The 10,196-nt window shown below is 36.0% G+C and overlaps 1 pseudogene; it reads left to right on the plus strand.

Annotated features, from left to right (window-relative positions):
- Positions 1-4,830: 4,830 nt before the first annotated feature.
- LOC145393904 (5S ribosomal RNA) lies at positions 4,831-4,949 on the plus strand (annotated as a pseudogene).
- Positions 4,950-10,196: the final 5,247 nt, after the last annotated feature.

Consider the following 10,196-nt stretch of genomic DNA (forward strand, 5'->3'; position numbering starts at 1 on the left):
GGAGAACGTATGGTTTGGTTATATGGTTACCACCCAGCGTTGTAAATGGTTTCTTGGCTTACAGGAAACCATTTGGCTTGTCACTCAATGTAAAGCCACCTGTAAAGGAAAGAAAAGCAATAAGAAGTGACACGAAAGACGGGAGAAATAGGAAGAGAGGAGGGCAGGCACAGAAAAATAATAATAAAGGCTAAGGAAGAAGTAGGCAGCACTACATCAAGTGAGTGGATGATGGTCGCCACCACCTACCACTAACAGTAATTACATGAACAGTAATCAAATGGGCCATAATCAAAATGGACCAGCCGATAGATTCTTTGATTAGGCTACATGAACTAAGAAAAAAAGGGAGAGGGGGTGTGATTTAATGTGAGACGTTGGGCAATGGCTTGAACGGACGATCTCTGTGAATGATGAAGAGGAGCGATGATCTTTGTGAAAGATGAAGAGGAGCAACGATCTCTGTGAATGATGAAGAGGAGCGATGATCTTTGTGAAAGATAAAGAGGAGCAACGATTTCTGTGAATGATGAAGAGGAGAGACGATCTCATCATTCAGTACAAGTAAGATCGGAGGAAATAACACTAATTTAACTCACGAACGTATATGACGACTTACATTACATAAGGGAAAAAAAGGGGGGGGGGAATGAGAGTTCGGCACTAACCTGTGAAAGATGAAGAGGAGTGACAATCTCGAATACTCAGCGCGGCACTCACCTTTTATACTCAAGACAGTATTCGGAAATCGGCTAAAACTTTAACTGAGTACTTTGTACTATTGTAGGATCTTCAAAGAATACGAGAGATACATTTGCACTTAACATGCATAGATAAATGACTTACAATGTTTAAAATTTTTGTAATAAGCGTACAGGAACTTTAATCATAACGAAGCCAAATCAGGAATTAGAACAGTTTTATTACCTGTGTCGGTTTATGCCTATGTGACTGGTAATACGACTCAATAACATGAATTTTGCATTTCACAAATTACTATCTTCAATAATCTTATTTCAGACGGCTCTCAATCCACTACTGCATAGTTCAAAAGGGGAGCATTATTAACACTGACATATAAATCTCTACAGTAGATCAGAATACGAAGAAAGAAATTGACGATTATTAATCCCTACTAAAACTTCCGCGGTTATATGCCTTTGTTGGAAACGGCTGGTTAATTAGGTATAAACCTTAATCATATCCACACCAAAACTCTACTTAGTACTATCAATAGCAGAATCATGCTCACATTATGAATATCATCTAAGACTAAACTTAAATATAGGGTTTAATGGCTAAATGAACTGAACAGATCATATTTATAATAATACCTAGGCTTAAGATTACACATAACTTATACTAACTAATGCTAATACTTAAAATTAAGGCACTACACTACTACTACTACTACTACTACTGCAACTACAACTACTACTGCTGTTGCTGTTGTTACTGCTGCTGCTGTTGCTCCTTCTCCTCATACTACTGCTGCTACTACTACTACTACAACTACTACTACTACTACAACTACTACTACTACTACTACTACTACTACAACTACTACAACTACTACAACTACTACAACTACTACTACTACTACTACTACTACTGTTACCGCTATTACTGCTACTACTACCACTACTAGTACTACTAGTGTTTTGTCAGTTATTCAGTTTTTTGCTTAACATTTTCTTTATTTGGTAAGTGCGTTTTACATCTTTCAGTTCATTTATATTTTCCAGTCTTTATTTTTTTTTTGTTATTTTCTTTTATTTTTTTTTACTGTGACTTTACAGATATATATTTGTTCTGCTGAACTTAATAAGAATACATTTTTTTTTTTTTTTAACATTCTGCAGTCAAGTATGTTGAGGCAATGTTCATTTAATTGCTGTTCCCTGAGAAAGAATAGTAATTTAGTAAGAGAACTTACAGACTCTGGTTATGATTTTATTTTTTTTACAGAAAACTTTTATTACTGAGGAAAATTTAGGTATTCTTGGTTACATTGATGAGAACTATGATGCTGTAGGTGTGGGTGCTACTTTACCTGTAAAGTCACTAACATCAATGGCTGGAAGACCAGAGGAAGGTTTGGCAATTCTGTTGGAAAAAAAAAAAAAAGTCACTTTAAAGTCAAATAAGATTGTCTTAGAGAATAGAGCAATACTAATTAACATCAAAATTCATGGAAGGGATGCTATTCTGGTCAATGTTTATTTAAACAGTGACCTATGGGAGCCATCCACATAAAGTAAATATTTAGAATCTCTGTCCATTATACAAGAGTTTATAAATCCTTTTTTTTATGATGCTTTTTATATAATAGGGGATTTAAATGCAGATCCTCTCTCTGGGAGAGCCTGGGATAGCCTGTCTAATTTTATGCATTGGAATTCCCTGGTTTGCTTTGATGTGGAGCAACTAAACCTTGAAACATTTACATTTATTGGATATGGCAACTCTTCTAGTAGATGGCTTGACAATATTATAGGTGAAAACGTTAAAGACATTGATGTTTGTCATATTAAAGTTTTAAATTAATAAATGTGTCAGATCACTTACCCCTTCAATTCTGTTTAAATTTTAAAGGCGCCTTTTTTCCTTCAGTAGAGGGTATGTTAAATATAGAAGAAAATTCTGAACCCTTTGTAAACTGGAATAAGTTAAACACTAATGACCTGACGTATATTAGCGAAAAATGTAAATGGAATCCTTGAGGAGGTATGTGACCTTCCTGTAATTAATTGTACGAAGACGGGTTGCCTCAATCCAGAACACTTGAAGGAAATTGATGATTTTTACTATGCAATTGTTCAGAGTGTCAGTGAAGCCACTTTGAAATATAAGAGAAAATCTATTCATCTGAATAAATATAAAGTTATCCCAGGTTGGAACAGGTGAGTGAAACTGTTACATAACATGGCTAGGGAAAAGTACCTGTACTGGGTGGAACTTGGCAAGATAAGGGACACACCAGATCATGATGCCATATTAACTACTAGAAGAGATTTAAAAAGCCTTAAATGACTGTAAAAAAACGAGCAAAGAGAAATTTGTGATTCAGTAACTCAGAAATAGTCTGTAAAAAAAAAAAAACACGGTTCTGGAAAGACGTTAAGAGACAAAGAAAATGTACTAAGCATGGTGGTGTGATTGATGGGAACACTTGTAACTCTGAAATAAAAAAAAATCTGTGTGCAAAAATTTTTAGTAGGTCAAGCAACACTGAATGCAAATGAGGAAACAGAATTTATTGAGAAGTTAAAAACAGCTTGGCTCATAAGGAGAAAATTTTGTTTACAAACTTCTGGTGTTTCCTTAAGGAAGATAATTGAAAAATTGAATTTTGGTATGGGTCATCATGGTATTTACTCCATTTTTGTTAAAATCTACCTCAGATTCTGTTTTGCAGTTCCTTGCTCATATCTACAGTTCATGTTATGGTCACTGTTATCTGCCTGAAGAATTATTAAAAAGTAATATTACACCCATTCCAAAGGATAACAAAAATATTACCGAGTCCTCAAACTACAGGCCAGTAATGCAGTCCTCGTCTACTAAAAAAAAGTTGAATTTCATATTTTGGATATACTGAAGGAAAAGCTCAGTATTGATTGCAGACAGTTTGGCTTTAAAAGTGGTTGCGCTACTACAGATGCGTGTTTTTTTATTGAAAGAAGTTATGTTTAAATATGCCAAGATGAAACGAGCAGGTTTTGCCACATTTGTGGACCTGAGTAAAGCTTTTAATAGCATTAATCATTTTGTATTATGGGACAAGCTCTCGTGTTCAGGTCTTCCTCCTGATATAGTTATTATTATTTTACATTATTTAAGAAACCAGAAAGCAAATATTAAATGGCACAACTGCATGAGCTCATACTATTTTATTGAGAATGGTGTTAGGCAGGGTGGTGTTCTTTCTCCATTCCTCTTTAGTTTTTATATTAATGATATTATTAAAGATATTGGAGATATGGAGACTGGCTGCAGTTTTGGCTATTGCAAAGTAAATATTATAGCATATGCTGACGACCTGGTTCTGGTTGGTGCTTCACAAAAAGATATGGATGCCCTATATAGTAGGCTCTGTACAAAAATTGCTGAGCATAATCTGCTTATTAATCAAGATAAATCAAAATGCATGATTTTTTAGTAATTTGAATAAGTTTAATGTTAACAGTGTTAGTCTTTAGGTGATAGACTGGAAGTTGTCAAATGTTTTAAATATCTTGGACATTGTTTCATTTGATTTTAAGGACAATAAAGATGTTAAGACTCAAAAATTTTTATGCTTCTTTTAATTCAGTTTTTAGAGATTTTAAATTTTTAAATAAGGATGCTTTGCTTTTTTTTTTTTATTTAGCTCATATTGCTGTCCAGACTATGGATTATGCTTGTGGAACAGCATCTTTAAGACTTTTAATATTGCATATAATAATGCTTTAAAGAAAATATGTGGGGTACCTGTTTTTGCCGGCAGTCACATAACTGCTTCCAACTGTAATCAGTTTTTGCTTAAACACCTAACTGCTCTAACGCAGGTGAGGTTTTATAAAAGGATAAAGAGCTCTACCAATCCAATACTCAAGCTGAATACTCCATACTTTAAGGAGGGATTGTTTATGCAACATATTCACACTATAATAAAAAATGACTATTTAATAGATGTAAATAATGAGGACCTGGATGTTATAGCCTCCCGCTTGACTTGGGTCCAGAGACATGAGGACAGACGCGGGCCATGTAGTTATTTTGGATATTAGGGTATTATACTCCTTAGCTAAGGTTATACGGAATCCTGAGTTCCTTCATATTTTTAGCATTATGTGGCACGCCACGTTGAGTACTCCGCTTCCCACCCGATCAGCGAAGTTAAGCAACGTTGGGTCTGGTTAGTACTTGGATGGGTGACCGCCTGGGAACACCAGATGCTGTTGGCATCCCTACGTGTCAAGTGAGGTTGGTGGAGGATTAGTGCCCCTCCCTGTAAAACAATTAACTCTAAGCCCTTGACCACCCCGTTTGGGATACATGGCGTCTGGCAATGAATGAATGATGTATATTGTAATTTTTTAACTGATATTTTTAAAGACTTTTAATATTGCTCTTTAGATTTTTTTTTTTTAAATTGTATACTGTACCTTTTTTTATACTTTTAATTAATTTTCTTTTGTTTACCATGTGTTAGCTTTTATATTTTATTTGGACTTTTTTATTTTTTATGGCTGCTAGCTTTTATATTTTATTTGGACCTTTTTATTTATTATGGTTGCTAGCTTTTATATTTTATATTTGATTTGGACTTTCTTGTTTGTTATGGTTGCTAGCTTTTATATTTTATTTGGACATCTTTATTTTTCATGGGTGCTAGCTTTTATGTTTTAGACTTTTTTATTTTTTATGGTTCCTAGGTTTTATATTTTATATTTATACTGTATTTTATTTGGACCTTTTTATTTTTCATGGCTGCCAGCTCTTGTATTTTATTTGGACCTTTTTATTTTTTATGGTTGCTAGCTTTTATATTTTATATTTTATTTAAACTTTTTTATATTTTATGGCTGCTAGCTTTTATATTGTATTTGGACCTTTTTATTTTTTATGGCTGTTAGCTTTTATGTATTTTTTGGACCTTTTTATTTTTTATGGCACCTAGCTCTTGTATTTTATTTGAACCTTTTTATTTGTTATGGTTGCTTGCTTTTATATTTTATTTAGACCTCTTTATTTTTTATGGCTGCTAGCTTTGGTATTTAATTTGAACCTTTTTATTTTTTATTGATGTTGTCTTTTATATTTTATTTAGACCTTTTGTATTGTTTATTGATGCCAGCTTGTATATTTCACCTAGGACTTCTTTTTAATTGTATTGATGACAGCTTTATTTTTTACCTTGGACATTTCTTTTTATATATTTTATTGATGCTATTTTTTCTCTAATAGGATAATAATGTGTATGTGCACTGTGATGCCTTCAGGTTTTTTAATGTGATTTTTTCTTTTATATAAAATTGTACAGTACACCACTTACTATGCAATGTGCATATATACAGTATTTTATATACATAATTACCAGGTATGTATGTGCTGCTGCTACTGCTGCTGCTTATACAGTTCTTCTGCTGCTACTATTACTACTACCTTTATGATGGTGAAATGTATTGTTTTCTGTGTATCGAGGGATACGAAATAAAGCTGATTGATTGACTAGTAATACTGCTACTACTGCTACTACTACTACAACTACTAGTACTACTGCTGCTGCTGCTGCTGCTGCTGCTGCTGTTCCTCCTCCTCCTTCTCTTCTTCTTCATCCTCCTCCTCCTATTACTACTACTACTACTACTTATACTGCTGCTGCTGCTACTACTACTACTACTACTACTACCACTGCTGCTACTACTACTACTACTACTACTACCACTGCTGCTACTACTACTACTACTACTACTACCACTACTACTACTACTACTACTACTACCACTGCTGCTACTACAACTACTATTGCTACTGCTGCTGCTGCTGTTGTTGCTGCTCCTCTTCCTCCTCCTCCTCCTCCTCCTCCTATTACTACTACTACTTCTACTGCTGCTGCTGCTACTAATACTACTACTGCTACTACTGCTACTGCTACTGCTGCTGCTAGTGCTGCTGTTGCTCCTCCTCTTCCTCCTCCTACTACTACTACTACTACTACTGCTGCTGCTGCTACTACTACTACTACTACTACTACTGCTACTACTACTACCATTACTACTACTACTACTATTACCACTAGTAATAATAATAACACCGCTACTACTACTAGAGCTACAACTCTTACTATTGCTACCATTACTACTAAATATACCTCTTAATGCATTCAGGGGTCAGGAAGTAAGCTCTTTCCAAGATTAATAAACAAACTCTGTACTATGACCGTATCCATATCATAATTGAAATTTCTTATTGGAAAAGGGACAACCAGAGTGCAGAATCTTCCCATATTTCTTGTTGTTGCTTCCTGCACAAACAAATCCTAGTTCCAACAGGGAACTGATCGCATGTTTGCTTGTAAATCCGAAGCAGCCCTTTCGTAAACTCCATAGTCATACACGCTGTTACATGTTCTCTGTTATAAGGCAACATGATGTGACGCTGTGAAGGAAATTGCTTTGCTCTTATCCATTATTTTGTAACGAGCAACACACACACACACACACACACACACACACACACACACACACACACACACACACACACACACACACACACACACGATATTTTACACGGAGAAAGTGTAAGAAATCATTTAATTATGTAAAGACAGTGTAACTGTAATGAATCATTCTAATACCTATAGATTATGAAAGAAAACCATTAGGAAGCTGAATGCTAATCGCCCTCCAGAATATGCTGTTGGTCAAGTCTAAGATTTAGTCTATATTTTGATACCCTGAAGGGTTCATGTTGATAACTCAAGCCGTTCACGAACTGTAATGATGCTAAATGCTGGCGATAAAAACTAGTTGACCTTTGGCAGCTATTTTGGTAACCTTGACCTTGACCCCGAGTGCCCATTTTCGAACTCGGTCAAGATTTTGGCCATATCTTGATACCCTGAAGGTTTCATGTTGATAACTCAAGCCGTTCATGAGACTTAATGGGAACACACACACACACACACACACACACACACACACACACACACACACACACACACACACACACACACACACACACACACACGCAGAGGCAGGCAAAATCATTATCGCTCCGCCTTCTAAAGGCGGGCGATAATAATAATAATAATAATAATAATAAAAAGCAGGAGATCAGTTAAATAAGTCGATATTTGCTGAAAATCATTCAAATGTCAATAAGGAGTGTAAGGCAAAATATAATTCAGATAACTCCTACCGTACCAACACAAACAGTCCACTATGCCCTCACTGCAGTGCAGTCGACATCAGACAATGCTGTATTTATACTCACCTCATTTCATTATCGCCTCACAGAAAATCCTCAACAATACCTCAACCAATGACCTCTGAGATACAAGTTGCCGGTTTCCTTCAGCCCACCTGGTTCACATCCACTTGAGTCTTCGGTTGCAACAACAACAGCCATTATCAATAACCAAATTAAAGGCTTCCTTCCGCGCTATCACTAATCATGTTACATTCTGAGGAATATCTTAATGAAGACATTACGTATATAGTTTCAGATTTTTTAAAAGTATTTATTAACTTTACCTATGCGTCTGATTGCTTCCAAAGTGAATAAAATCGCCTTGAGGAGGGAAATTTACCAGAAAAAATGCACCTTTCTTGTTACCTTTGGACATTTTCCCTTCAGTGCAGGAGACACTTTTCGATCTGGAGAGGTTAAATATAACCTTCAGTACCAATTCACTGAGAGAACTTCCGGAAACGTAAAAAAAAAAAAAAAATGCAGAATAAAATAAAATATAACCTTACTATACTGGATGAGTTAATGTACCTATAACGCACCCAAATATTTATTCTACATAAAACCAAATTATTCTGAAACGATCTAGATGTAGGAATGAAAAAATGCAGAAACAAGAGAAGTAAAACAAACAGATAACCAAGAGAGCATTTTGGACGAGAGGAGATTCAGAATTCTATACCCATTACTACACTCCACACTGCACTCAAAATGTTTGTAGCTGGTGGAATGCAGTAATATGTATAATACTCTCACACTCCTTCCATCCCAAATGCTCTCTTATTTCTGTTCCCTTACATCTTCTGTTTCTGTATATTTGTTTACCTGTACATCTAAACAACCCTCCTAGAATAGAATCTCTTTTGTCAGGATTATGATGTTATTTATGGAAGCCCGCTAACAAATACTTCTTATCTACTACAAGTATATAAACGTGTCTTCAGCTACACCGTCTACGTGCCAACCTGTTTTCTTCAAAGGATCTGATGCTGCCTTGACACATTTTCTTCTTTCAATCCATTTCCTCCAATGTACCTATTTTTCTCATGGATCTACTTTCCCCCTTAGCCCTTTCTCCACCTCTGAAACTATTTCCCCCTCTAGACCCATTATCTTCCATGGACCTGACCTTATTTTCACCATAGGCCCGTCTTAATCATTCCATCTATTTTCACCATGGATTTATTTTCCTCCAGGGACCTATTGCACTCATGGATTATCTTTTCCTCATGAACCTGTTGTCCTCATGAATGTACTTATCCGATAAATGCATTATTTGCCATGAATCTGTGTTCCACCATGGACCTACTTTTCCCTTCACTGACCTTACGCGGAATGGGGCAACACGAATCCGTTGAGTTTTACAGAAGTGCTTGGGATGTTTAAGTGCTGTAAAATGCTATTAGGTTGGAGCTCGCGTAATTTAGCTCGAATGATGCACTATGTGGGAAGTATCTCCGGCTGTTATTAAGGAATTTGATGAGCAACATGCTCGCTTGTGACTTTTCATTTTCGTATTGAAGCTGACGAAGGAAGACAGAAAAAAAAGAATAAAATCGATATTTTTTCGAGAAAAAATCCGATATTTTGAGAAGAGTTCGCGACTCCTACGAATGCTAGTGGGGGCTTTGCAAGTTGCTCTGTGTTAATACCGAAGGTATTTTAGTGTGTATGCATAAAGCTGGGCCTCGCAAGCTTTTTCTGCACAGGAACCTTGGCCATCCCGACCAGGTAGGCACTACTTATGCTTACTGATAACATGTCGGAGAGTTGCTACTTTGCCCAGTTTTGTGGCTGGGTAACATTTCTCGGCAATCGGCACGTTTCCTTCATCTGAACACATACGTTTGTAATGAGAAAAAATAAGCTAAATATAAATACTGTAATGAGGACGTTACGGTTGCAAATTATGTTCTAAAGGCATTTTTTATCATTGAAGAGAGTCTCTACTTTCACCAAGTGTGTTGGCTAATATATTTCTAGAATGGATGTGTTGGTGACACACCGCGAGAGTGATGGTGCCAGGTAGACATCCTGCCTGCATTTTCATTGCCTACTTGTGAATAATGAAAATCGGGTCGGCCTTTCGATCAGTTTTTTATTGCCCTTTTGGTTATTGCGAGTTCAGACATTATCTCTCGGTCATTCAGTCTACCTTTTTCTTCAACACCGTCTTTTACGACTACCGCCGCTTTGGTCAGATGAACTTTTCCAGCTTAGGGGAGTGGGGTATGTTC

Source organism: Coenobita brevimanus, chromosome 25 (genome assembly GCF_032717465.1).
Source record: "Coenobita brevimanus isolate Jiangsu-jjx chromosome 25, ASM3271746v2, whole genome shotgun sequence".
NCBI classification, from domain to species: domain Eukaryota; kingdom Metazoa; phylum Arthropoda; class Malacostraca; order Decapoda; family Coenobitidae; genus Coenobita; species Coenobita brevimanus.